Below are 27,500 nucleotides of genomic sequence, written 5' to 3'. Positions count from 1 at the left end.
TGTAGTAATGCACACTACATCTCTCACACTGTAGTAATGCACACTACATCTCTCACACTGTAGTAATGCACACTACATCTCTCACACTGTAGTAATGCACACTACACCTCTCACACTGTAGTAATGCACACTACATCTCTCACACTGTAGTAATGCACACTACATCTCTCACACTGTAGTAATGCACACTACACCTCTCACACTGTAGTAATGCACACTACACCTCTCACACTGTAGTAATGCACACTACACCTCTCACACTGTAGTAATGCACACTACACCTCTCACACTGTAGTAATGCACACTACACCTCTCACACTGTAGTAATGCACACTACATCTCTCACACTGTAGTAATGCACACTACATCTCTCACACTGTAGTAATGCACACTACACCTCTCACACTGTAGTAATGCACACTACACCTCTCACACTGTAGTAATGCACACTACACCTCTCACACTGTAGTAATGCACACTACACCTCTCACACTGTAGTAATGCACACTACACCTCTCACACTGTAGTAATGCACACTACATCTCTCACACTGTAGTAATGCACACTACATCTCTCACACTGTAGTAATGCACACTACACCTCTCACACTGTAGTAATGCACACTACACCTCTCACACTGTAGTAATGCACACTACACCTCTCACACTGTAGTAATGCACACTACATCTCTCACACTGTAGTAATGCACACTACACCTCTCACACTGTAGTAATGCACACTACACCTCTCACACTGTAGTAATGCACACTACACCTCTCACACTGTAGTAATGCACACTACACCTCTCACACTGTAGTAATGCACACTACACCTCTCACACTGTAGTAATGCACACTACACCTCTCACACTGTAGTAATGCACACTACACCTCTCACACTGTAGTAATGCACACTACACCTCTCACACTGTAGTAATGCACACTACACCTCTCACACTGTAGTAATGCACACTACACCTCTCACACTGTAGTAATGCACACTACATCTCTCACACTGTAGTAATGCACACTACATCTCTCACACTGTAGTAATGCACACTACATCTCTCACACTGTAGTAATGCACACTACACCTCTCACACTGTAGTAATGCACACTACACCTCTCACACTGTAGTAATGCACACTACACCTCTCACACTGTAGTAATGCACACTACACCTCTCACACTGTAGTAATGCACACTACACCTCTCACACTGTAGTAATGCACACTACACCTCTCACACTGTAGTAATGCACACTACACCTCTCACACTGTAGTAATGCACACTACACCTCTCACACTGTAGTAATGCACACTACACCTCTCACACTGTAGTAATGCACACTACACCTCTCACACTGTAGTAATGCACACTACATCTCTCACACTGTAGTAATGCACACTACACCTCTCACACTGTAGTAATGCACACTACACCTCTCACACTGTAGTAATGCACACTACACCTCTCACACTGTAGTAATGCACACTACATCTCTCACACTGTAGTAATGCACACTACACCTCTCACACTGTAGTAATGCACACTACACCTCTCACACTGTAGTAATGCACACTACACTTCTCACACTGTAGTAATACACACTACATCTCTCACACTGTAGTAATGCACACTACACCTCTCACACTGTAGTAATGCACACTACACCTCTCACACTGTAGTAATGCACACTACATCTCTCACACTGTAGTAATGCACACTACACCTCTCACACTGTAGTAATGCACACTACACCTCTCACACTGTAGTAATGCACACTACATCTCTCACACTGTAGTAATGCACACTACACCTCTCACACTGTAGTAATGCACACTACACCTCTCACACTGTAGTAATGCACACTACATCTCTCACACTGTAGTAATGCACACTACATCTCTCACACTGTAGTAATGCACACTACATCTCTCACACTGTAGTAATGCACACTACATCTCTCACACTGTAGTAATGCACACTACACCTCTCACACTGTAGTAATGCACACTACATCTCTCACACTGTAGTAATGCACACTACATCTCTCACACTGTAGTAATGCACACTACACCTCTCACACTGTAGTAATGCACACTACACCTCTCACACTGTAGTAATGCACACTACACCTCTCACACTGTAGTAATGCACACTACACCTCTCACACTGTAGTAATGCACACTACACCTCTCACACTGTAGTAATGCACACTACACCTCTCACACTGTAGTAATGCACACTACACCTCTCACACTGTAGTAATGCACACTACATCTCTCACACTGTAGTAATGCACACTACATCTCTCACACTGTAGTAATGCACACTACATCTCTCACACTGTAGTAATGCACACTACATCTCTCACACTGTAGTAATGCACACTACATCTCTCACACTGTAGTAATGCACACTACATCTCTCACACTGTAGTAATGCACACTACACCTCTCACACTGTAGTAATGCACACTACACCTCTCACACTGTAGTAATGCACACTACACCTCTCACACTGTAGTAATGCACACTACATCTCTCACACTGTAGTAATGCACACTACACCTCTCACACTGTAGTAATGCACACTACACCTCTCACACTGTAGTAATGCACACTACACTTCTCACACTGTAGTAATGCACACTACATCTCTCACACTGTAGTAATGCACACTACACCTCTCACACTGTAGTAATGCACACTACACCTCTCACACTGTAGTAATGCACACTACATCTCTCACACTGTAGTAATGCACACTACACCTCTCACACTGTAGTAATGCACACTACACCTCTCACACTGTAGTAATGCACACTACATCTCTCACACTGTAGTAATGCACACTACACCTCTCACACTGTAGTAATGCACACTACACCTCTCACACTGTAGTAATGCACACTACATCTCTCACACTGTAGTAATGCACACTACATCTCTCACACTGTAGTAATGCACACTACATCTCTCACACTGTAGTAATGCACACTACACCTCTCACACTGTAGTAATGCACACTACATCTCTCACACTGTAGTAATGCACACTACATCTCTCACACTGTAGTAATGCACACTACACCTCTCACACTGTAGTAATGCACACTACATCTCTCACACTGTAGTAATGCACACTACATCTCTCACACTGTAGTAATGCACACTACACCTCTCACACTGTAGTAATGCACACTACACCTCTCACACTGTAGTAATGCACACTACACCTCTCACACTGTAGTAATGCACACTACACCTCTCACACTGTAGTAATGCACACTACACCTCTCACACTGTAGTAATGCACACTACACCTCTCACACTGTAGTAATGCACACTACATCTCTCACACTGTAGTAATGCACACTACATCTCTCACACTGTAGTAATGCACACTACATCTCTCACACTGTAGTAATGCACACTACATCTCTCACACTGTAGTAATGCACACTACACCTCTCACACTGTAGTAATGCACACTACATCTCTCACACTGTAGTAATGCACACTACACCTCTCACACTGTAGTAATGCACACTACATCTCTCACACTGTAGTAATGCACACTACATCTCTCACACTGTAGTAATGCACACTACACCTCTCACACTGTAGTAATGCACACTACATCTCTCACACTGTAGTAATGCACACTACACCTCTCACACTGTAGTAATGCACACTACACCTCTCACACTGTAGTAATGCACACTACACCTCTCACACTGTAGTAATGCACACTACACCTCTCACACTGTAGTAATGCACACTACACCTCTCACACTGTAGTAATGCACACTACACCTCTCACACTGTAGTAATGCACACTACATCTCTCACACTGTAGTAATGCACACTACATCTCTCACACTGTAGTAATGCACACTACATCTCTCACACTGTAGTAATGCACACTACATCTCTCACACTGTAGTAATGCACACTACACCTCTCACACTGTAGTAATGCACACTACATCTCTCACACTGTAGTAATGCACACTACACCTCTCACACTGTAGTAATGCACACTACATCTCTCACACTGTAGTAATGCACACTACACCTCTCACACTGTAGTAATGCACACTACATCTCTCACACTGTAGTAATGCACACTACACCTCTCACACTGTAGTAATGCACACTACACCTCTCACACTGTAGTAATGCACACTACACCTCTCACACTGTAGTAATGCACACTACACCTCTCACACTGTAGTAATGCACACTACATCTCTCACACTGTAGTAATGCACACTACACCTCTCACACTGTAGTAATGCACACTACATCTCTCACACTGTAGTAATGCACACTACACCTCTCACACTGTAGTAATGCACACTACACCTCTCACACTGTAGTAATGCACACTACATCTCTCACACTGTAGTAATGCACACTACACCTCTCACACTGTAGTAATGCACACTACACCTCTCACACTGTAGTAATGCACACTACACCTCTCACACTGTAGTAATGCACACTACATCTCTCACACTGTAGTAATGCACACTACATCTCACACTGTAGTAATGCACACTACACCTCTCACACTGTAGTAATGCACACTACATCTCTCACACTGTAGTAATGCACACTACATCTCTCACACTGTAGTAATGCACACTACACCTCTCACACTGTAGTAATGCACACTACACCTCTCACACTGTAGTGCTAGCGGGCTAACATTAGCATGATCACTTTTCTGGGCCAATTTTGCCACCGTGCACCTCAGTCATATAATTCGGTGGCGTGACTTCCTCATATTAAATGGTGAATTTTTGTGAATAATATATTTTAAAAAATGTGTGAATAATATAATTCACACTATATTAAATATATACTAGGAATGTAACAATTTGAACATTAGTATCACCAAAATGATTACAGTTATTATTATTATCACAGTATTGGTGAATGTGCTCCTCTATTCTTATAAACAAGTTTTATTTGAAAAATGAAATACATTAGATAAACAGCCACACAATATACTTTCTTGGCAGAAGAAATATGTTATGTAATATTATTGTGGCTACTTAAGAGGCATTATTTTTATTTGAGTGTTTATTTTCTTCCGTTTTAATTCATAAAAGTTGTTTAGTTTTTTTAATGATGAAGAAAAAAATGTGTCACGTCCGGTTTATGTGACGTCACGCAAATTGACTTCCTGTTGGAGTATGGATTGTTCCAAGAGAGCACAGCTTGTGGGTTCAATGTACACCATTCAATCTCTTGGTTGCTTACACAGTTTATACAAGTTTAGACTGAAGAAGGTCATTTTTTTCATGGGGAAATACATGAATGTTTCTTGTATTCATGTTAGCATCTAAGCTAGCACTAGCCTGCTTCTCCAGTAAATGAGCAGTGTCACCGGTCTGTAAGTTGATCAAAATGTTATCAATCACAGGTTTACCATCAATCTAAAACGGTAGTTTGTCATTATACTACCTATTGTTACATCCCTAATGTATACAATAATGTGTTATAAAACTAACTTATTTTTTGTGTTTTTATTGGTTATTAGTCTCAATTTTTCAGCTTTTTTTCATTATGTTATGCCTCTTTGCTCTGTTTTTCCATTTTCGTCGCCTGTCAATGGAGTCGTCAATTGTATGTTAGCATTAAAGTGGCGGCATAAATAACACCTTCTTTCCTTTGTGTGCTTGGTTTTACAGTAACATTATTGAGGAGACTATCAATAAGCAACCTTGAGTTGTCAGTTTTATTTTACTTTAGTTTAAAGCAATGTTTACCTATCTGCCAAACTAAATTCCAACATTCAGGGAAAGCAGAAAAATATTTGTAAATAAACATATAGTAGGGCTGGGCGATGTAGATTCAAACTGTATCACAGTATAAGTGTTTTATATCGGTCGATAATTATTGACCTTTTTTTATGACCTATCTAAAATAAGTACCTGGCGAAAAATATATTAAATGTAAACATTTTTATTTGAAATGTAACTTTCCTCTGATGATAATCCCTCAGCTATCAAGGAAGAAAGTAAATGTCAACACGAGCGTGGAAAACACTCAAACAATGTCAACAAAATAGTCAAATCACGTTGAACACTTGTCAATAATCTTGCCTTGCATCATTTACACACCACATTGCTCAATCATTTACACACCACATTGGTCAATCATTTACACACCACATTGCTCAATCATTTACACACCACATTGGTCAATCATTTACACACCACATTGGTCAATCATTTACACACCACATTGGTCAATCATTTACACATCACATTGCTCAATCTTTTACACACCACATTGCTCAATCATTTACACACCACATTGGTCAATCATTTACACACCACATTGGTCAATCATTTACACACCACATTGGTCAATCATTTACACACCACATTGGTCAATCATTTACACACCACATTGGTCAATCATTTACACACCACATTGGTCAATCATTTACACACCACATTGGTCAATCATTTACACACCACATTGGTCAATCATTTACACACCACATTGGTCAATCATTTACACACCACATTGGTCAATCATTTACACACCACATTGCTCAATCATTTACATACCACATTGGTCAATCATTTACACACCACATTGGTCAATCATTTACATACCACATTGGTCAATCATTTACACACCACATTGGTCAATCATTTACACACCACATTGGTCAATCATTTACACACCACATTGGTCAATCATTTACACACCACATTGGTCAATCATTTACACACCACATTGCTCAATCATTTACACACCACATTGGTCAATCATTTACACACCACATTGCTCAATCATTTACATACCACATTGGTCAATCATTTACACACCACATTGGTCAATCATTTACACACCACATTGGTCAATCATTTACACACCACATTGGTCAATCATTTACACACCACATTGCTCAATCATTTACATACCACATTGGTCAATCATTTACACACCACATTGGTCAATCATTTACATACCACATTGGTCAATCATTTACACACCACATTGGTCAATCATTTACACACCACATTGGTCAATCATTTACACACCACATTGGTCAATCATTTACACACCACATTGCTCAATCATTTACACACCACATTGCTCAATCATTTACACACCACATTGGTCAATCATTTACACATCACATTGCTCAATCATTTACACACCACATTGGTCAATCATTTACACACCACATTGGTCAATCATTTACACACCACATTGGTCAATCATTTACACACCACATTGGTCAATCATTTACACACCACATTGGTCAATCGTTTACACACCACATTGGTCAATCATTTACACACCACATTGGTCAATCATTTACACACCACATTGGTCAATCATTTACACACCACATTGGTCAATCATTTACACACCACATTGGTGTGACTACGGTCAGTTTGATAAAAAGTACCACACTGTCCAGGTGACTATTTGTCTTTATCCACAATTTCTTCATTTTTTCTTTCTTTTCTCGTTCCATGCAAAGAATCAACCAAACGTGATAGTTAATGCTGTCACCTGATTGGCTGTTAGCGTGCCACGCCCACTGGTCAGTGATCACTTCCTGGTTACCAGAGAGCGAGTGTCTTTGTTCATGCAAGCAACCTTGCTTCCATACTTCACCTTTCTTCCCACAAAGACAAGCATATGTTAATCAAACACACTTTTTATGGCTTTCTATTAAATGTGTTTTGCGATAATAAGCAACAACAATCAAAAAATACAGCAAAAGGATTGAATGTGTCAAGAAAAATGTGTTAATACTAATAACAAAAAGGTGTCTTTAAATATATGCATGACGTTATTTTAGTGTCATAGCCAATTATGAAAATGATACAATGACCTCCCTTTGAAACGCCTCAAGCCAGTGGGAAACACAAGAAAAAACATGCACTGTATCAAAAGAAATTGTATCCTTTTTTACAAGTGATGCCCTCCCATGTTTCTTATGTCGAGAGTCTGCTGGGAAACATGGCGGGCTTCATAAAGGAAACAATCCACTCATGAAACATGGCGGGCTTCATAAAGGAAACAATCCACTCATGAAAAATGGCGGGCTTCATAAAGGAAACAATCCACTCATGAAACATGGCGGGCTTCATAAAGGAAACAATCCACTCATGAAACATGGCGGGCTTCATAAAGGAAACAATCCACTCATGAAACATGGCGGGCTTCATAAAGGAAACAATCCACTCATGAAAAATGGCGGGCTTCATAAAGGAAACAATCCACTCATGAAACATGGCGGGCTTCATAAAGGAAACAATCCACTCATGAAACATGGCGGGCTTCATAAAGGAAACAATCCACTCATGAAACATGGCGGGCTTCATAAAGGAAACAATCCACTCATGAAACATGGCGGGCTTCATAAAGGAAACAATCCACTCATGAAACATGGCGGGCTTCATAAAGGAAACAATCCACTCATGAAACATGGCGGGCTTCATAAAGGAAACAATCCACTCATGAAACATGGCGGGCTTCATAAAGGAAACAATCCACTCATGAAACATGGCGGGCTTCATAAAGGAAACAATCCACTCATGGTGGTGTTTTCAATTTCATGTGCCAGAAAAAAGAGTCGATATTTTGCAGCAGATAATATGGATGAACTCTAATATTGTAATAGATGGAAAGCCTTTCTTTTGGAAAAATATGTTTGAAAGAGGAATCATTTTTGTCAATGATATCATCAATGAGAATGGTAAGATGATACAGTATGATGAATGATATATTTGTCAATGATATCATCAATGAGAATGGTAAGATGATGAAGTATGATGAATGATATATTTGTCAATGATATCATCAATGAGAATGGTAAGATGATACAGTATGATGAATGATATATTTGTCAAAGATATCATCAATGAGAATAGTAAGATTATGAAGTATGATGAATGTACAACTACGTGTGGTGATGATATCATCAATGAGAATGGTAAGATGATACAGTATGATGAATGTACAACTATGTGTGGTGATGATATCATCAATGAGAATGGTAAGATGATACAGTATGATGAATGTACAACTACGTGTGGTGATGATATCATCAATGAGAATGGTAAGATGATACAGTATGATGAATGTACAACTATGTGTGGTGATGATATCATCAATGAGAATGGTAAGATGATACAGTATGATGAATGTACAACTATGTGTGGTGATGATATCATCAATGGGAATGGTAAGATGATACAGTATGATGAATGTACAACTACGTGTGGTGATGATATCATCAATGAGAATGGTAAGATGATACAGTATGATGAATGTACAACTATGTGTGGTGATGATATCATCAATGAGAATGGTAAGATGATACAGTATGATGAATGTACAACTATGTGTGGTGATGATATCATCAATGAGAATGGTAAGATGATACAGTATGATGAATGTACAACTATGTGTGGTGATGATATCATCAATGAGAATGGTAAGATGATACAGTATGATGAATGTACAACTACGTGTGGTGATGATATCATCAATGAGAATGGTAAGATGATACAGTATGATGAATGTACAACTATGTGTGGTGATGATATCATCAATGAGAATGGTAAGATGATACAGTATGATGAATGTACAACTATGTGTGGTGATGATATCATCAATGAGAATGGTAAGATGATACAGTATGATGAATGTACAACTATGTGTGGTGATGATATCATCAATGAGAATGGTAAGATGATACAGTATGATGAATGTACAACTATGTGTGGTGATGATATCATCAATGAGAATGGTAAGATGATACAGTATGATGAATGTACAACTATGTGTGGTGATGATATCATCAATGAGAATGGTAAGATGATACAGTATGATGAATGTACAACTATGTGTGGTGATGATATCATCAATGAGAATGGTAAGATGATACAGTATGATGAATGTACAACTATGTGTGGTGATGATATCATCAATGAGAATGGTAAGATGATACAGTATGATGAATGTACAACTATGTGTGGTGATGATATCATCAATGAGAATGGTAAGATGATACAGTATGATGAATGTACAACTATGTGTGGTGATGATATCATCAATGAGAATGGTAAGATGATACAGTATGATGAATGTACAACTATGTGTGGTGATGATATCATCAATGAGAATGGTAAGATGATACAGTATGATGAATGTACAACTATGTGTGGTGATGCTTGCTCAAGCTTTTCTTTTCATCAACTAACTGGAGTCATTAGGAAAAGATGGAAACAAATAATTAATTATGGAACTACTAAATTATTAGTTTGTAAACCTCTAATAAAAAATTCTAGTTGGCAAAAAGGAACTAAAATAAATAGAAAAATATATAATTTCTATTTAATAAAGAAGTCTTTGAAGGCTGCCTCATACAACACATATGGAAAATGGGAGGACTTTTTTGACTGCCCGTTGCCGTGGGATACCATATTCAAACTAATCTATAAAACTACTATCCATGTGCAACATCGTTATTTTCTAATTAAAATTATTTATAACTTCTTACCCACAGGGAAAATGTTACAATGATGGAATATGACACAATCAGATGATTTTGTTGTCAGGAGCCTGAATCCACCCTGCTTTTGTTTTAATATTGTCATATTGTGTCTTTGTTTTGTCATATTGTGTCTTTGTTTTGTCATATTGTGTCTTTGTTTTGTCATATTGTGTCTTCGTTTTGTCATATTGTGTCTTTGTTTTGTCATATTGTGTCTTTGTTTTGTCATATTGTGTCTTTGTTTTGTCATATTGTGTCTTCCTTTTGTCATATTGTGTCTTTGTTTTGTCATATTGTGTCTTTGTTTTGTCATATTGTGTCTTTGTTTTGTCATATTGTGTCTTCCTTTTGTCATATTGTGTCTTTGTTTTGTCATATTGTGTCTTTATTTTGTCATATTGTGTCTTCCTTTTGTCATATTGTGTCTTCCTTTTGTCATATTGTGTCTTCCTTTTGTCATATTGTGTCTTCCTTTTGTCATATTGTGTCTTTGTTTTGTCATATTGTGTCTTCCTTTTGTCATATTGTGTCTTTGTTTTGTCATATTGTGTCTTCCTTTTGTCATATTGTGTCTTCCTTTTGTCATATTGTGTCTTCCTTTTGTCATATTGTGTCTTCCTTTTGTCATATTGTGTCTTCCTTTTGTCATATTGTGTCTTCCTTTTGTCATATTGTGTCTTTGTTTTGTCATATTGTGTCTTCCTTTTGTCATAATGTGTCTTCCTTTTGTCATATTGTGTCTTTGTTTTGTCATATTGTGTCTTCCTTTTGTCATATTGTGTCTTCCTTTTGTCATATTGTGTCTTTGTTTTGTCATATTGTGTCTTCCTTTTGTCATATTGTGTCTTCCTTTTGTCATATTGTGTCTTCCTTTTGTCATATTGTGTCTTCCTTTTGTCATATTGTGTCTTCCTTTTGTCCATATTGTGTCTTCCTTTTGTCATATTGTGTCTTCCTTTTGTCATATTGTGTCTTCCTTTTGTCATATTGTGTCTTCCTTTTGTCATATTGTGTCTTCGTTTTGTCATATTGTGTCTTCCTTTTGTCATATTGTGTCTTCCTTTTGTCATATTGTGTCTTCCTTTTGTCATATTGTGTCTTTGTTTTGTCATATTGTGTCTTCCTTTTGTCATATTGTGTCTTCCTTTTGTCATATTGTGTCTTTGTTTTGTCATATTGTGTCTTCCTTTTGTCATATTGTGTCTTTGTTTTGTCATATTGTGTCTTCCTTTGTCATATTGTGTCTTTGTTTTGTCATATTGTGTCTTCCTTTTGTCATATTGTGTCTTTGTTTTGTCATATTGTGTCTTACTTTTGTCATATTGTTTTGTCATATTGTGTCTTCCTTTTGTCATATTGTGTCTTCCTTTTGTCATATTGTGTCTTCCTTTTGTCATATTGTGTCTTCCTTTTGTCATATTGTGTCTTCCTTTTGGGTGGAAGTTCAAAAAATGTGTTTAAGGATTTAAGGTTTGTTTATGAAGGTTGATGTGGTTTGTGTTATTTTAGGAGAGTTGATTGACAATCATGATTTAATCAATTTAATTATAGTACTCGGTAAAAGATTTATTTTTAAGGCTAAAAACAGAAATTTACTTAGTATTACTTTCTTTAAAACATTTATTCAGTATTTTCTAACTTTAGAAAGTTACATGGTTGAAAATGATAATGATGCCAAAAAACATAAAAAAAGGTGAGAAGTCCTCAAAGGCTTATTTTGAAAGTGTAATTATGTTTATAGATTATATGCAAATTATGTTTATAGATTATATGCAAATTATGTTTATAGATTATATGCAAATTATGTTTATAGATTATATGCAGTCTGTTGTTGTGTTCCCTCATTTGAGTGACCTGGACATCATCTGGACTGTACATAAATGCTTTTTCTGAAAATGCAAATGTTATGCAATCTGTTGTTGAGTTCCATTGTACATGAATGAAGGTGTGTGTTGGACATTGTACATGAATGAAGGTGTGTGTTGGACATTGTACATGAATGAAGGTGTGTGTTGGACATTGTACATGAATGAAGGTGTGTGTTGGACATTGTACATGAATGAAGGTGTGTGTTGGACATTGTACATGAATGAAGGTGTGTGTTGGACATTGTACATGAATGAAGGTGTGTGTTGGACATTGTACATGAATGAAGGTGTGTGTTGGACATTGTACATGAATGAAGGTGTGTGTTGGACATTGTACATGAATGAAGGTGTGTGTTGGACATTGTACATGAATGAAGGTGTGTGTTGGACATTGTACATGAATGAAGGTGTGTGTTGGACATTGTACATGAATGAAGGTGTGTGTTGGACATTGTACATGAATGAAGGTGTGTGTTGGACATTGTACATGAATGAAGGTGTGTGTTGGACATTGTACATGAATGAAGGTGTGTGTTGGACATTGTACATGAATGAAGGTGTGTGTTGGACATTGTACATGAATGAAGGTGTGTGTTGGACATTGTACATGAATGAAGGTGTGTGTTGGACATTGTACATGAATGAAGGTGTGTGTTGGACATTGTACATGAATGAAGGTGTGTGTTGGACATTATCTGGACTGGACCTGCTTTTAAAAACACTTTAAACAAATCTTGTTTCATTTACAACCTGGTCTGGTGGAGATAGGGTCCTTTTTTTTTTAAATAAAATAAAATAAGATAAATAAATAAACATTTTCTTGGATAAAAAAGAAAGTAAAATAATGACATGAAAAATCGTAATGAATGAAAATGTTAGTGGAGCAGCAACACATACAACCATGTGTGCTTCAGGGACCGTGGCCCTTGCAGACTGTGGCCCTTGCAGACTGTGGCCCTTGCAGACTGTGGCCCTTGCAGACTGTGGCCCTTGCAGACCGTGGCCCTTGCAGACTGTGGCCCTTGCAGACTGTGGCCCTTGCAGACCGTGGCCCTTGCAGACCGTGGCCCTTGCAGACCGTGGCCCTTGCAGACCGTGGCCCTTGCAGACTGTGGCCCTTGCAGACTGTGGCCCTTGCAGACCGTGGCCCTTGCAGACCGTGGCCCTTGCAGACCGTGGCCCTTGCAGACCGTGGCCCTTGTAGACTGTGGCCCTTGCAGACGTGTTGTGGGAAGCAGAATATTGGCAGCACAAAGAAACAACCCCTTTGTGTGAGTGGGGAAGGGAGGTTGTTGGGGTTGATGCACTAGTTGAAAGTGTATCTATCTTGTGTTTTTTCTATGTTGATTTAATAAAATAAAATAAAAAAACACAACAAATGTATTTAGTCAAAGGTTAGAAAATGTTGTTTGGTGTATCCATTTCCTTCTGCTCACCTGAGTGTGACAGCGGACTTTGGTTGAATTAGGTAAAGCCACAGGCCAACTGCCCCCCCCCCCCCCCCCCCCCCCATTCAACATGCCAGGAACTACCTTTTTTGGGGTATTTTACTCAACGGCCTCTGTCTCGTTGCTTGCAGTCACAGACAAACAGGAAAAACAGGTTTTGCTAGTTGTTGTATGTGTGAAAAGGACAGGTGTGGTCATGAAGGACAATTCTTATCTGATATTACTTATGAAACTCTTTAGGAAGTACAAACTCAGTTTACATATGAGTTGGGAAATGGTGTTAGATGTAAATATGAACGGAATATTCAGTTGAATATGCTACAAAGACAACATATTTCATGTTCAAACTCATAAACTTTTTTTTTTTTGCAAATAATCATTAACTTTATAATTTGATGTCAGCAACACGTGACAAAGAAGTTGGGAAAGGTGGCAATAAATACTGATAAAGTTGAGGAATGCTCATCAAACACTTATTTGGAACATCCCACAGGTGTGCAGGCTAATTGGGAACAGGTGGGTGCCATGATTGGGTATAAAAGTAGATTCCATGAAATGCTCAGTCATTCACAAACAAGGATGGGGCGAGGGTCACCACTTTGTCAACAAATGCCTGAGCAAATTGTTGAACAGTTTAAGAACAACCTTTCTCAAGCAGCTATTGCAAGGAATTGAGGGATTTCACCATCTACGCTCCGTAATATCATCAAAGGGTTCAGAGAATGTGGAGAAATCACTGCAGGTAAGCAGCTAAGCCTGTGACCTTCCATCCCTCAGGCTGTACTGCATCAACAAGCCACATCAGTGTGTAAAGGATATCACCACATGGAACACTTCAGAAAGCCACTGTCAGTAACTACAGTTGGTCGCTACATCTGGTAAGTGCAAGTTAAAACTCTCCTATGCAAGGCGAAAACCGTTTATCAACAACACCCAGAAACGCCGTCGGCTTCGCTGGCCTGAGCTCATCTAAGATGGACTGATACAAAGTGGAAAAGTGTTCTGTGGTCTGACGAGTCCACATTTCAAATTGTTTTTGGAAACTGTGGACGTCGTGTCCTCCGGACCAAAGAGGAAAAGAACCATCCGGATTGTAAAAGGCAGCATGTGTGATGGTATGGGGGTGTATTAGTGGTCAAGACATGTTCTAGGGTGAAAGTGTAAAAGGCAGCATGTGTGATGGTATGGGGGTGTATTAGTGGTCAAGACATGTTCTAGGGTGAAAGTGTAAAAGGCAGCATGTGTGATGGTATGGGGGTGTATTAGTGGTCAAGACATGTTCTAGGGTGAAAGTGTAAAAGGCAGCATGTGTGATGGTATGGGGGTGTATTAGTGGTCAAGACATGTTCTAGGGTGAAAGTGTAAAAGGCAGCATGTGTGATGGTATGGGGTGTATTAGTGGTCAAGACATGTTCTAGGGTGAAAGTGTAAAAGGCAGCATGTGTGATGGTATGGGGGTGTATTAGTGGTCAAGACATGTTCTAGGGTGAAAGTGTAGAAGGCAGCATGTGTGATGGTATGGGGGTGTATTAGTGGTCAAGACATGTTCTAGGGTGAAAGTGTAAAAGGCAGCATGTGTGATGGTATGGGGGTGTATTAGTGGTCAAGACATGTTCTAGGGTGAAAGTGTAGAAGGCAGCATGTGTGATGGTATGGGGGTGTATTAGTGGTCAAGACATGTTCTAGGGTGAAAGTGTAGAAGGCAGCATGTGTGATGGTATGGGGGTGTATTAGTGGTCAAGGCATGTTCTAGGGTGAAAGTGTAGAAGGCAGCATGTGTGATGGTATGGGGGTGTATTAGTGGTCAAGACATGTTCTAGGGTGAAAGTGTAGAAGGCAGCATGTGTGATGGTATGGGGGTGTATAGTGGTCAAGAAATGTTCTAGGGTGAAAGTGTAGAAGGCAGCATGTGTGATGGTATGGGGGTGTATTAGTGGTCAAGACATGTTCTAGGGTGAAAGTGTAGAAGGCAGCATGTGTGATGGTATGGGGGTGTATTAGTGGTGAAGACATGTTCTAGGGTGAAAGTGTAAAAGGCAGCATGTGTGATGGTATGGGGGTGTATTAGTGGACAAGACATGTTCTAGGGTGAAAGTGTAAAAGGCAGCATGTGTGATGGTATGGGGGTGTATTAGTGGACAAGACATGTTCTAGGGTGAAAGTGTAAAAGGCAGCATGTGTGATGGTATGGGGGTGTATTAGTGGTCAAGACATGTTCTAGGGTGAAAGTGTAGAAGCAGCATGTGTGATGGTATGGGGGTGTATTAGTGGTCAAGACATGTTCTAGGGTCATCATCATCGTATCGGCAGCTGTTTTCCGGCACCCGGACCTGAGGCCGAGGGTCTATGCCTTTTACCACCCCAGGCCCGGGGGGCCCTCCCGTTCATATGTCAGGACACACAGAAGTGAGCCAGGTCACCGAGCAGTCATCCAGGTCCGCTAGGCCACGCAAACCATTAGGAGCACGATAAATCGGGCAACGCAGGATCACGTGGTCGGCAGTCTGCTCCTCCGCGCCACACTCACACGTCGCGTTAGGTGCTAAGCCCCACTGGAACATGTTTGAGCGAAAGCGACCGACACCAGTTCGGAGGCGGTTAAGCCTCACCTAGGCCACTCGTGGTAGTGAGAGGCCTGGTATTGAGCCGGTGTCAGGTATGAAGTCACGGAGTCTGGAGGAGATGGTATGCTCCAGGTCCGTGCTCCATTTGTGATTCGCCCAGTGAGCCGCCCTGATGTTGTTGTCACTGCATTGCTGCAGGAGCTTCAGGGCGGCTGGTACCAGTGGGTCTCTGGAGGGGAGGCGGGGCGTTGGCTCTGAGGAGAGTGTGAGCCTTTCATGGAGCAGGTGGTTCTCATCCATGTTTGCCCGGCCCGCCAGAGTTGCTACAGCACCTTGGCGACGAAGCTCAGCGGGTTGGATGCCTGCTAAGATGGGCAGTAGCTCCACAGGGGTGGGGCGCAGGCATCCAGTGATAACACGCAAGGCTTCGTTGATCGGGACATCAAGTTGTTTAGTGTGAGCACTGCGCGCCCAGACAGGTGCGCAGTACTCAGCAGTTGAGTAGACCAGGGCAAGTGCTGCTGTTCGCAGAGTTCTTGCCCCGGCACCCCAACCGGACCCGACCAACCGTCTCAGCAGTGAGACGCGGGTGTTGAGTTTCTTGCGTGTTGCCAAGAGGTGTTTACGGAAAGTGAGCGACCTGTCCAGGGTGACCCCAAGGTATTTAGGGTCAGGGCGAGGGTCTTCAGGTGTAGGACGAGGCCGGCATAGGGTAAGGGAAGCCCCATCCGGCTTCCGCACCTCGAACCTGATCTCACGATCCGCTTCCCAATTGTATAGGTGGAAAGCTTGTGTCACCGTCTTGGATTCGCTGAGCTTCAATCTCCAGTTATGGAGGTAAGCCACTAAAGTCTCCATGTCCTGGCTTAGAGTTCCCTCCAAGGCCTGCCAGTCCCTGTCGGAGTGCAGCAGCGCGAGATCGTCTGCGTATGCGAACCTCCGTGAGACTGTGGCAGGCAGGTCGTATGTATAGATGTTATACAGGAGGGGAGCCAGGACAGATCCCTGGGGGACGCCATTTTTCAGGCGCCGCAACCTGCTTTTATCTCCGTTACTGGTGGTGAGAGTAAAGCTGCGGTTCCAGACAAGCTCCATGATCATTTTGACCATGTGCCTGTCTGGAAGCAGGCGGAGAAGTTTGCAGGTGAGGCCGCGGTGCCAGACTGTGTCATAGGCAGCAGTCAGGTCTATGAAGACGGCACCGGCCTTCTTTTTCGCCTCAAAGCAGTCCTCGATGTCCTGGGTAAGGAGGGCGACCTGGACTTCCCACGTCGAAAACCCGCCTGCTCCCGGGGGAGGTGGGGGTCTATGATGGGCTCGACACGGGCGTGAATCAGGCGCTCGAGGACTTTAAAGGGGACGCAGAGCAACGAGATTGGTCTGTAGCTCGTTACGTCATCCTTTGGCTTGTTCGGCTTGGGGATAGCGACAACAGTGGCCCTTCTCCAAATCCTGGGGATCCGGAGTTGGCGCAGGCAAGAAGACAGGAAAACTCTCAGCCAGGACTTCATTGCAGGGGCAGCGTGGAGCACGAGTTCTGGGCAGATGTTGTCAGGCCCAGCAGACTTGCCTGGTTTGGTATACTGGAGGGCAGCTGTGAACTCCTCCGGTGAAAACTCACCGGAGATGTTACACTCGCTAGATGTTGTTGTCCTCCAGAGGTCTGCAGTTTCCTGGCGCACCGCCCGGGAAAAATCTCGATTTATCCCGGTATATGCCCCGTTTTTCACAACCTGTGCTGCAATAGCATTTGCGGTAACGGGGTATGTTCGGGGTGCGCGCTCAGACCTACCAGTCAAGTTGTTCAAAGTGCTCCACGCGATACGGCTAGTGTGCGAGAAGTCGATGGAGTGGACTGCCTCTTTCCAGCGCTGGTGCCTCTTCCTTCCAAGAGTGGAAAGAAGGGCAGTGGCTGAATTGTTAGCCTCCGGGCCATAGGGAGCCCGGAGGAAGGCGCTGTAGAGGGTCTCGCACTCGCCATCCCAGCATGGTTTGTAGTTCTTACGCCGGCCGCGTGGGATGGCTTTTTTGGCCGCAGATGTTAGTGCCCTACAGAAGTCCTGGTATGCCTCGTCCACGTTGGGTGTGTCTGGTGGTGGGAGACACCGTGTGGACTTGTTGGTATGGAGGCGATAGAGTTTCCAATTGGCCTTCCGGAAGTTCCATCGCTTCATCGGTCCGCTCGGAACTGTTGTCACGAGGTCGGGCACCGATATCAGCGACGGTCGGTGTTGCGACCTGGGGAACATTCCTAGAACACGTCTGTCGGGGAGCTGGGTGTCCACACCGACACTCACGAAAGCCAGGTCAGGGTTCGTGTCAGTGTTATGCCGAGCGGAGTGAAAGCTGGCTGGGCCCTTCGGGTTGTAGAGAAGGTTGAGCGAGTTGCGCTCTGCCCAGTCAGAAAGAGTTTCCCCGCTCGGTGAGGTGGTACTGTATCCCCACCGTGTATGCCGGCAGTTGAAATCACCAGCATATACACACGGTGGTTCAAGCACTGGCAGTGACACTGGCGTGAGTTGTGAGGGTGGTGGTTTGTAGACGTTGACAATTTTGATGTCGCCAACGTCCACTCGCAGCCACTCGATCTCGGAGTTGTCCGGTGATCGATCGGCGAGGGTCCAGCTCAGATCGTTGTGGACAAACATGGCAAGGCCATGCTTCTTGCTCAGGATTGACCCAGCTAGCGTGAAGTTGGTGATCGCTAGCTTGTCCGCTGTTGGGCGGTGGGTTTCCTGAAGGAGGATGACCATGGCTTGGGTGGTGTGGGCCATGTGCTCGATGACGGATGTTTTGGCATCTGTGAGCCCTTCAACGTTCAGTTGCAGTATTCTTGGTTGGAGACCGGCAGCAGTGTTGCTACCAGATCTCCGCCCAGACTGCCCCTGGACGCCAGAACGGGAGGGTACCCGAGTTGAAAGTTTTTTGTTTCGCCGCGTTGCCATGGAGTAGAGCAGCGCGGTTACTTGCAGGGATCACGGCGTGAACGTAAACTTTCTCGAACCCTGTTCTAGGGTGAAAGTGTAAGAGGCAGCATGTGTGATGGTATGGGGGTGTATTAGTGGTCAAGACATGTTCTAGAGTGAAAGTGTAGAAGGCAGCATGTGTGATGGTATGGGGGTGTATTAGTGGTCAAGACATGTTCTAGGGTGAAAGTGTAGAAGGCAGCATGTGTGATGGTATGGGGGTGTATTAGTGGACAAGACATGTTCTAGGGTGAAAGTGTAAAAGGCAGCATGTGTGATGGTATGGGGGTGTATTAGTGGTCAAGACATGTTCTAGGGTGAAAGTGTAGAAGGCAGCATGTGTGATGGTATGGGGGTGTATTAGTGGTCAAGACATGTTCTAGGGTGAAAGTGTAAGAGGCAGCATGTGTGATGGTATGGGGGTGTATTAGTGGTCAAGACATGTTCTAGGGTGAAAGTGTAGAAGGCAGCATGTGTGATGGTATGGGGGTGTATTAGTGGTCAGACATGTTCTAGGTGAAAGTGTAGAAAGCAGCATGTGTGATGGTATGGGGGTGTATTAGTGGTCAAGACATGTTCTAGGGTGAAAGTGTAGAAGGCAGCATGTGTGATGGTATGGGGGTGTATTAGTGGTCAAGACATGTTCTAGGGTGAAAGTGTAGAAGGCAGCATGTGTGATGGTATGGGGGTGTATTAGTGGTGAAGACATGTTCTAGGTGAAAGTGTAGAAGGCAGCATGTGTGATGGTATGGGGGTGTATTAGTGGTGAAGACATGTTCTAGGGTGAAAGTGTAAAAGGCAGCATGTGTGATGGTATGGGGGTGTATTAGTGGACAAGACATGTTCTAGGGTGAAAGTGTAAAAGGCAGCATGTGTGATGGTATGGGGGTGTATTAGTGGTCAAGACATGTTCTAGGGTGAAAGTGTAGAAGGCAGCATGTGTGATGGTATGGGGGTGTATTAGTGGTCAAGACATGTTCTAGGGTGAAAGTGTAGAAGGCAGCATGTGTGATGGTATGGGGGTGTATTAGTGGTGAAGACATGTTCTAGGGTGAAAGTGTAAAAGGCAGCATGTGTGATGGTATGGGGGTGTATTAGTGGACAAGACATGTTCTAGGGTGAAAGTGTCAAAAGGCAGCATGTGTGATGGTATGGGGGTGTATTAGTGGTCAAGACATGTTCTAGGGTGAAAGTGTAGAAGGCAGCATGTGTGATGGTATGGGGGTGTATTAGTGGTCAAGACATGTTCTAGGGTGAAAGTGTAAGAGGCAGCATGTGTGATGGTATGGGGGTGTATTAGTGGTCAAGACATGTTCTAGGGTGAAAGTGTAGAAGGCAGCATGTGTGATGGTATGGGGGTGTATTAGTGGTGAAGACATGTTCTAGGGTGAAAGTGTAGAAGGCAGCATGTGTGATGGTATGGGGGTGTATTAGTGGACAAGACATGTTCTAGGGTGAAAGTGTAAAAGGCAGCATGTGTGATGGTATGGGGGTGTATTAGTGGTCATGTTCTAGGGTGAAAGTGTAAAAGGCAGCATGTGTGATGGTATGGGGGTGTATTAGTGGTCAAGACATGTTCTAGGGTGAAAGTGTAGAAGGCAGCATGTGTGATGGTATGGGGGTGTATTAGTGGTCAAGACATGTTCTAGGGTGAAAGTGTAGAAGGCAGCATGTGTGATGGTATGGGGGTGTATTAGTGGTGAAGACATGTTCTAGGGTGAAAGTGTAAAAGGCAGCATGTGTGATGGTATGGGGGTGTATTAGTGGTCAAGACATGTTCTAGGGTGAAAGTGTAGAAGGCAGCATGTGTGATGGTATGGGGGTGTATTAGTGGTCAAGACATGTTCTAGGGTGAAAGTGTAGAAGGCAGCATGTGTGATGGTATGGGGGTGTATTAGTGGACAAGACATGTTCTAGGGTGAAAGTGTAAAAGGCAGCATGTGTGATGGTATGGGGGTGTATTAGTGGTCAAGACATGTTCTAGGGTGAAAGTGTAGAAGGCAGCATGTGTGATGGTATGGGGGTGTATCAGTGGTCAAGACATGTTCTAGGGTGAAAGTGTAAGAGGCAGCATGTGTGATGGTATGGGGGTGTATTAGTGGTCAAGACATGTTCTAGGGTGAAAGTGTAGAAGGCAGCATGTGTGATGGTATGGGGGTGTATTAGTGGTGAAGACATGTTCTAGGGTGAAAGTGTAGAAGGCAGCATGTGTGATGGTATGGGGGTGTATTAGTGGTCAAGACATGTTCTAGGGTGAAAGTGTAGAAGGCAGCATGTGTGATGGTATGGGGTGTATTAGTGGTCAAGACATGTTCTAGGGTGAAAGTGTAGAAGGCAGCATGTGTGATGGTATGGGGGTGTATTAGTGGTCAAGACATGTTCTAGGTGAAAGTGTAGAAGGCAGCATGTGTGATGGTATGGGGGTGTATTAGTGGTCAAGACATGTTCTAGGGTGAAAGTGTAGAAGGCAGCATGTGTGATGGTATGGGGGTGTATTAGTGGACAAGACATGTTCTAGGGTGAAAGTGTAAAAGGCAGCATGTGTGATGGTATGGGGGTGTATTAGTGGTCAAGACATGTTCTAGGGTGAAAGTGTAGAAGGCAGCATGTGTGATGGTATGGGGGTGTATCAGTGGTCAAGACATGTTCTAGGGTGAAAGTGTAAGAGGCAGCATGTGTGATGGTATGGGGGTGTATTAGTGGTCAAGACATGTTCTAGGGTGAAAGTGTAGAAGGCAGCATGTGTGATGGTATGGGGGTGTATTAGTGGTCAAGACATGTTCTAGGGTGAAAGTGTAGAAGGCAGCATGTGTGATGGTATGGGGGTGTATTAGTGGTCAAGACATGTACTAGGGTGAAAGTGTAGAAGGCAGCATGTGTGATGGTATGGGGGTGTATTAGTGGTGAAGACATGTTCTAGGGTGAAAGTGTAGAAGGCAGCATGTGTGATGGTATGGGGGTGTATTAGTGGTCAAGACATGTTCTAGGGTGAAAGTGTAGAAGGCAGCATGTGTGATGGTATGGGGGTGTATTAGTGGTCAAGACATGTTCTAGGGTGAAAGTGTAGAAGGCAGCATGTGTGATGTATGGGGGTGTATTAGTGGTCAAGACATGTTCTAGGGTGAAAGTGTAGAAGGCAGCATGTGTGATGGTATGGGGGTGTATTAGTGGTCAAGACATGGGTAACTTACACATCTGTGAAGGCACCATTAATGCTGAAAGGTACATACAGCTTTTGGAGCAACATATGTTGTTACCATGGACGCCCCTGCTTATTTCAGCAAGACAATGCCAAGCCAGGTGTTACATCAACGTGGCTTCATAGTAAAAGAGTGCGGGTACTAGACTGGCCTGCCTGTAGTCCAGACATTGAAAATGTGTGGCACCTGCAATAGCAGAAGGGAGACCCCCGGACTGTTGAACAACTTAAGCTGTACATCAAGCAAGAATGGGAAAGAATTCCACTTCAAAAATGTGTCTCCTCACTTCCCAAACCTTTACTGAGTGTTGTTCAAAGGAAAGGCCATGTAACACAGTGGTGAACATGCCCTTTCCCAACTACTTTGGCACGTGTTGCAGACATGAAATTATAACTTAATGATTATTTGCAAAATCAAGTTTATGAGTTTGAACATGAAATATGTTGTCTTTGTAGCATATTCAACTGAATATGGCTTGAAAAGGATTAGCAAATTATTGTATTCCGTTTATATTTACATCTAACACCATTTCCCAACTCATATGGAAACGGGGTTTGTACAATCCTTTTCTTCAAGGCAATAATATCATGGATGGAAGATATGACTGACTATATAAGATTTGCTTGATTTAATTAGCACATTTTTCATTTAAAAACATTGTGAAAGTTGTCTGTGGGTAGGCTCGGGCCGATTACACATTTTGCTGGATGATACATTGACCTACAAAATATTGCTGATTATTTTTTGGAGAGCAAATGAAGCAGGTTTATAATGACAATACATAATAACAACGAGGTATACCATTTCAAATGCCATTATTCCTCCTTTATTCTCACATTGTCGTTGAAATGTCAACTCTTAAATACCAAGTTGAATAAAACAAACACATAAAATATACTGTCTGTAAGCAAAATGTTGCAATTGAATTAAAAAATAGGTTCTGTCTCTGCTCAGGAGGGGATGGGGGCCTCAAATATACACAACCAAAACAATAAGCAAAATGGTTAAATAGAGTTGTTGTTCTTTCTACAAGGTGCTATTAAAAAGAGGTGCACTAAAAAGTAGTTGTTTGTACAAAAAAGAGGTGCACTAAAAAGTAGTTGTTTGTACAAAAAAGAGGTGCACTAAAAAGTAGTTGTTTGTACAAAAAAGAGGTGCACTAAAAAGTAGTTGTTTGTACAAAAAAGAGGTGCACTAAAAAGTAGTTGTTGTTTGTACAAAAAAGAGGTGCACTAAAAAGTAGTTGTTGTTTGTACAAAAAAGAGGTGCACTAAAAAGTAGTTGTTGTTTGTACAAAAAAGAGGTGCACTAAAAAGTAGTTGTTGTTTGTACAAAAAAGAGGTGCACTAAAAAGTAGTTGTTGTGCAAAGTGTTGCCAGAAACATAAAAGTGTCTTTACTGTAAGATGTATTTTCTTCGCACTTCTGGAAGTGATAAAGGTTAGCTTGCATGCTTCTGGAGCTTTTTTGCACGCTGTGGTAATACACACTACCTGGGCTTGTGGTGGCGGAGCTACGCTCTCACTGCCATTATTTTCCTGGCCGCTTGTTTTTGAATAGCCAGCAAATGAAGATACACCTCTCTTTCTCTACTGGCTAAGTAAATATAGCTACAAAGTGGCTGAAGTGCATCACAGATCATTTCTGCTACATCTAAAAATGCGTTGGATCAAACATTCAATCTTTTTTTTCGCTGGAAGAAACTTGAAGTATGGAAGCAAGGTTGGTTGCACGAACAAAGGCACTCGCTTCCTGGTAAGTGAGCAAGGCAGGAAGTGATCACTGATCACAGCCAATCAGGTAACAGTATCAACTATCACCTTTGGTTGATTCTTTGCATGGAGTGACAAGACAAAAGTCAACATGAAGAAACTGTGGATAAAAGAGGACAGCTTTGTGGATGTTTCCAAAAGGACCGTAGTCACACCAATGTGGTGTGTAAATGATGCAAGGCAAGATTATGTCTGAGTGTTTCCAAAAGGACCGTAGTCACACCAATGTGGTGTGTAAATGATGCAAGGCAAGATTATGTCTGAGTGTTTCCAAAAGGACCGTAGTCACACCAATGTGGTGTGTAAATGATGCAAGGTAAGATTATGTCTGAGTGTTTCCAAAAGGACCGTAGTCACACCAATGTGGTGTGTAAATGATGCAAGGTAAGATTATGTCTGAGTGTTTCCAAAAGGACCGTAGTCACACCAATGTGGTGTGTAAATGATGCAAGGTAAGATTATGTCTGAGTGTTTCCAAAAGGACCGTAGTCACACCAATGTGGTGTGTAAATGATGCAAGGTAAGATTATGTCTGAGTGTTTCCAAAAGGACCGTAGTCACACCAATGTGGTGTGTAAATGATGCAAGGCAAGATTATGTCTGAGTGTTTCCAAAAGGACCGTAGTCACACCAATGTGGTGTGTAAATGATGCAAGGTAAGATTATGTCTGAGTGTTTCCAAAAGGACCGTAGTCACACCAATGTGGTGTGTAAATGATGCAAGGCAAGATTATGTCAGAGTGTTTCCAAAAAGACCGTAGTCACACCAATGTGGTGTGTAAATGATGCAAGGCAAGATTATGTCTGAGTGTTTCCAAAAGGACCGTAGTCACACCAATGTGGTGTGTAAATGATGCAAGGCAAGATTATGTCTGAGTGTTTCCAAAAGGACCGTAGTCACACCAATGTGGTGTGTAAATGATGCAAGGTAAGATTATGTCTGAGTGTTTCCAAAAGGACCGTAGTCACACCAATGTGGTGTGTAAATGATGCAAGGCAAGATTATGTCTGAGTGTTTCCAAAAGGACCGTAGTCACACCAATGTGGTGTGTAAATGATGCAAGGTAAGATTATGTCTGAGTGTTTCCAAAAGGACCGTAGTCACACCAATGTGGTGTGTAAATGATGCAAGGCAAGATTATGTCTGAGTGTTTCCAAAAGGACCGTAGTCACACCAATGTGGTGTGTAAATGATGCAAGGTAAGATTATGTCTGAGTGTTTCCAAAAGGACCGTAGTCACACCAATGTGGTGTGTAAATGATGCAAGGCAAGATTATGTCTGAGTGTTTCCAAAAGGACCGTAGTCACACCAATGTGGTGTGTAAATGATGCAAGGCAAGATTATTGTTAAGTGTTCAATTTTGTTGACAATGTCTGAGTGTTTTCCATGCCTGTGTTGACATTTCCTTTCTGCCTTGACAGCTGAGGGATTATCATCACAGGAAGTTACATTTCAAATAGAAATGTTAACATTTCATACATTTTTCTCCTGGTTCTTACTTTCCATAGGTCAAAAAAATAGAACAAGTATCAATATGGAGCGATATAAAAGACTTATGTCAGCCAAGCCCTGCTATGTGCTCGGTAAAGGAATACTGTAAATATAACATGATGTCATGTTACTACATGGTTACAGCAAACATGATGTCATGTTACTACATGGTCACAGCAAACATGATGTCATGTTACTACATGGTTACAGCAAACATGATGTCATGTTACTACATGGTTACAGCAAACATGATGTCATGTTACTACATGGTCACAGCAAACATGATGTCATGTTACTACATGGTTACAGCAAACATGATGTCATGTTACTACATGGTTACAGCAAACATGATGTCATGTTACTACATGGTTACAGCAAACATGATGTCATGTTACTACATGGTTACAGCAAACATGATGTCATGTTACTACATGGTTACAGCAAACATGATGTCATGTTACTACATGGTTACAGCAAACATGATGTCATGTTACTACATGGTTACAGCAAACATGATGTCATGTTACTACATGGTTACAGCAAACATGATGTCATGTTACTACATGGTTACAGCAAACATGATGTCATGTTACTACATGGTTACAGCAAACATGATGTCATGTTACTACATGGTTACAGCAAACATGTCATGTTACAGCATGTACATCAAATGTTTTTGTGATATCAATCCTCGTTATCTACATTGTTAGTCAAATCTGCCTTTGTGAATGAATGGCAAAATAAAAAATTGTTACACAAAAATAGTTTTTCCTTGAAGTCTCTTGTCACTAGGGATGGATACTGTTCACATTTGAATTGATACGGTACCGATTCCTGTTACCTGGGAATCGATACCGGTTCTTAACGGTACCAATTATTAGTAATTGTGTGTGTGTTAATAAATATTCATTGTTTTTGTTAATAAAATGTCATTTTTATTGCAAGATTTAAAAATGGGATGATTATGATTACTGCTGTCCAGTTATTTCTTGTTTTATTGTCACATTTGCAAGTCTTTTGTTACGCCCTAAAAAGTCCCAATACTGTAAGTACACACCAGCTGTTTGATTGTAATGCGCATATTAGTTGTAATTCATTTAGAGGTGATGAAATGGCCAAGTCAAATAATAAGTAGCATGTCAATAGCAAAGTATCATCCCATCAAGGTAGCGCATTTTTGGAAAAGTCCAAACTTCCCAGCAGGCACAAGACATTAAAACAACATTGAGAACTTGTTGAATGAGGTCCTGACGTTTAGCAACACAAATACAACATTGAAACAACATGCTTTATGACAACCTTGCATCAATGTCAGCTTGTGTTGTTGTTTTGACCTTTGACATGTGGTCATTTCCTAACCATTATTCTACAACACAAATACAACATTGAAACAACATGCTAACAAAGCTAACATTGAAACAACATGCTTTCTAACAACCTTGCATCAATGTCAGCTTGTGTTGTTTTGACCTTTGACATGTGGTCATTTCCTAACCATTATTCTACAACACAAAGCTAACATTGAAACAACATGCTAACAAAGCTAACATTGAAACAACATGCTTTATGACAACCTTGCATCAATGTCAGCTTGTGTTGTTTTGACCTTTGACATGTGGTCATTTCCTAACCATTATTCTAC

The 27,500-nt window shown here is 41.7% G+C and overlaps 1 protein-coding gene across 4 annotated transcripts in view; it reads left to right on the top strand.

Annotated features, from left to right (window-relative positions):
* LOC133645450 (DENN domain-containing protein 2D-like) overlaps positions 1 to 27,500 on the top strand; it is a 93,219-nt gene that overhangs the window by 44,439 nt on the left and 21,280 nt on the right. The window lies entirely within an intron of this gene.

This window comes from Entelurus aequoreus, unplaced genomic scaffold, assembly GCF_033978785.1.
Source record: "Entelurus aequoreus isolate RoL-2023_Sb unplaced genomic scaffold, RoL_Eaeq_v1.1 HiC_scaffold_97, whole genome shotgun sequence".
In the NCBI taxonomy this organism is placed as follows: domain Eukaryota; kingdom Metazoa; phylum Chordata; class Actinopteri; order Syngnathiformes; family Syngnathidae; genus Entelurus; species Entelurus aequoreus.
Note: the sequence above shows the minus strand (reverse complement) of the source record. Positions and strands in the feature narration are given on the sequence as shown.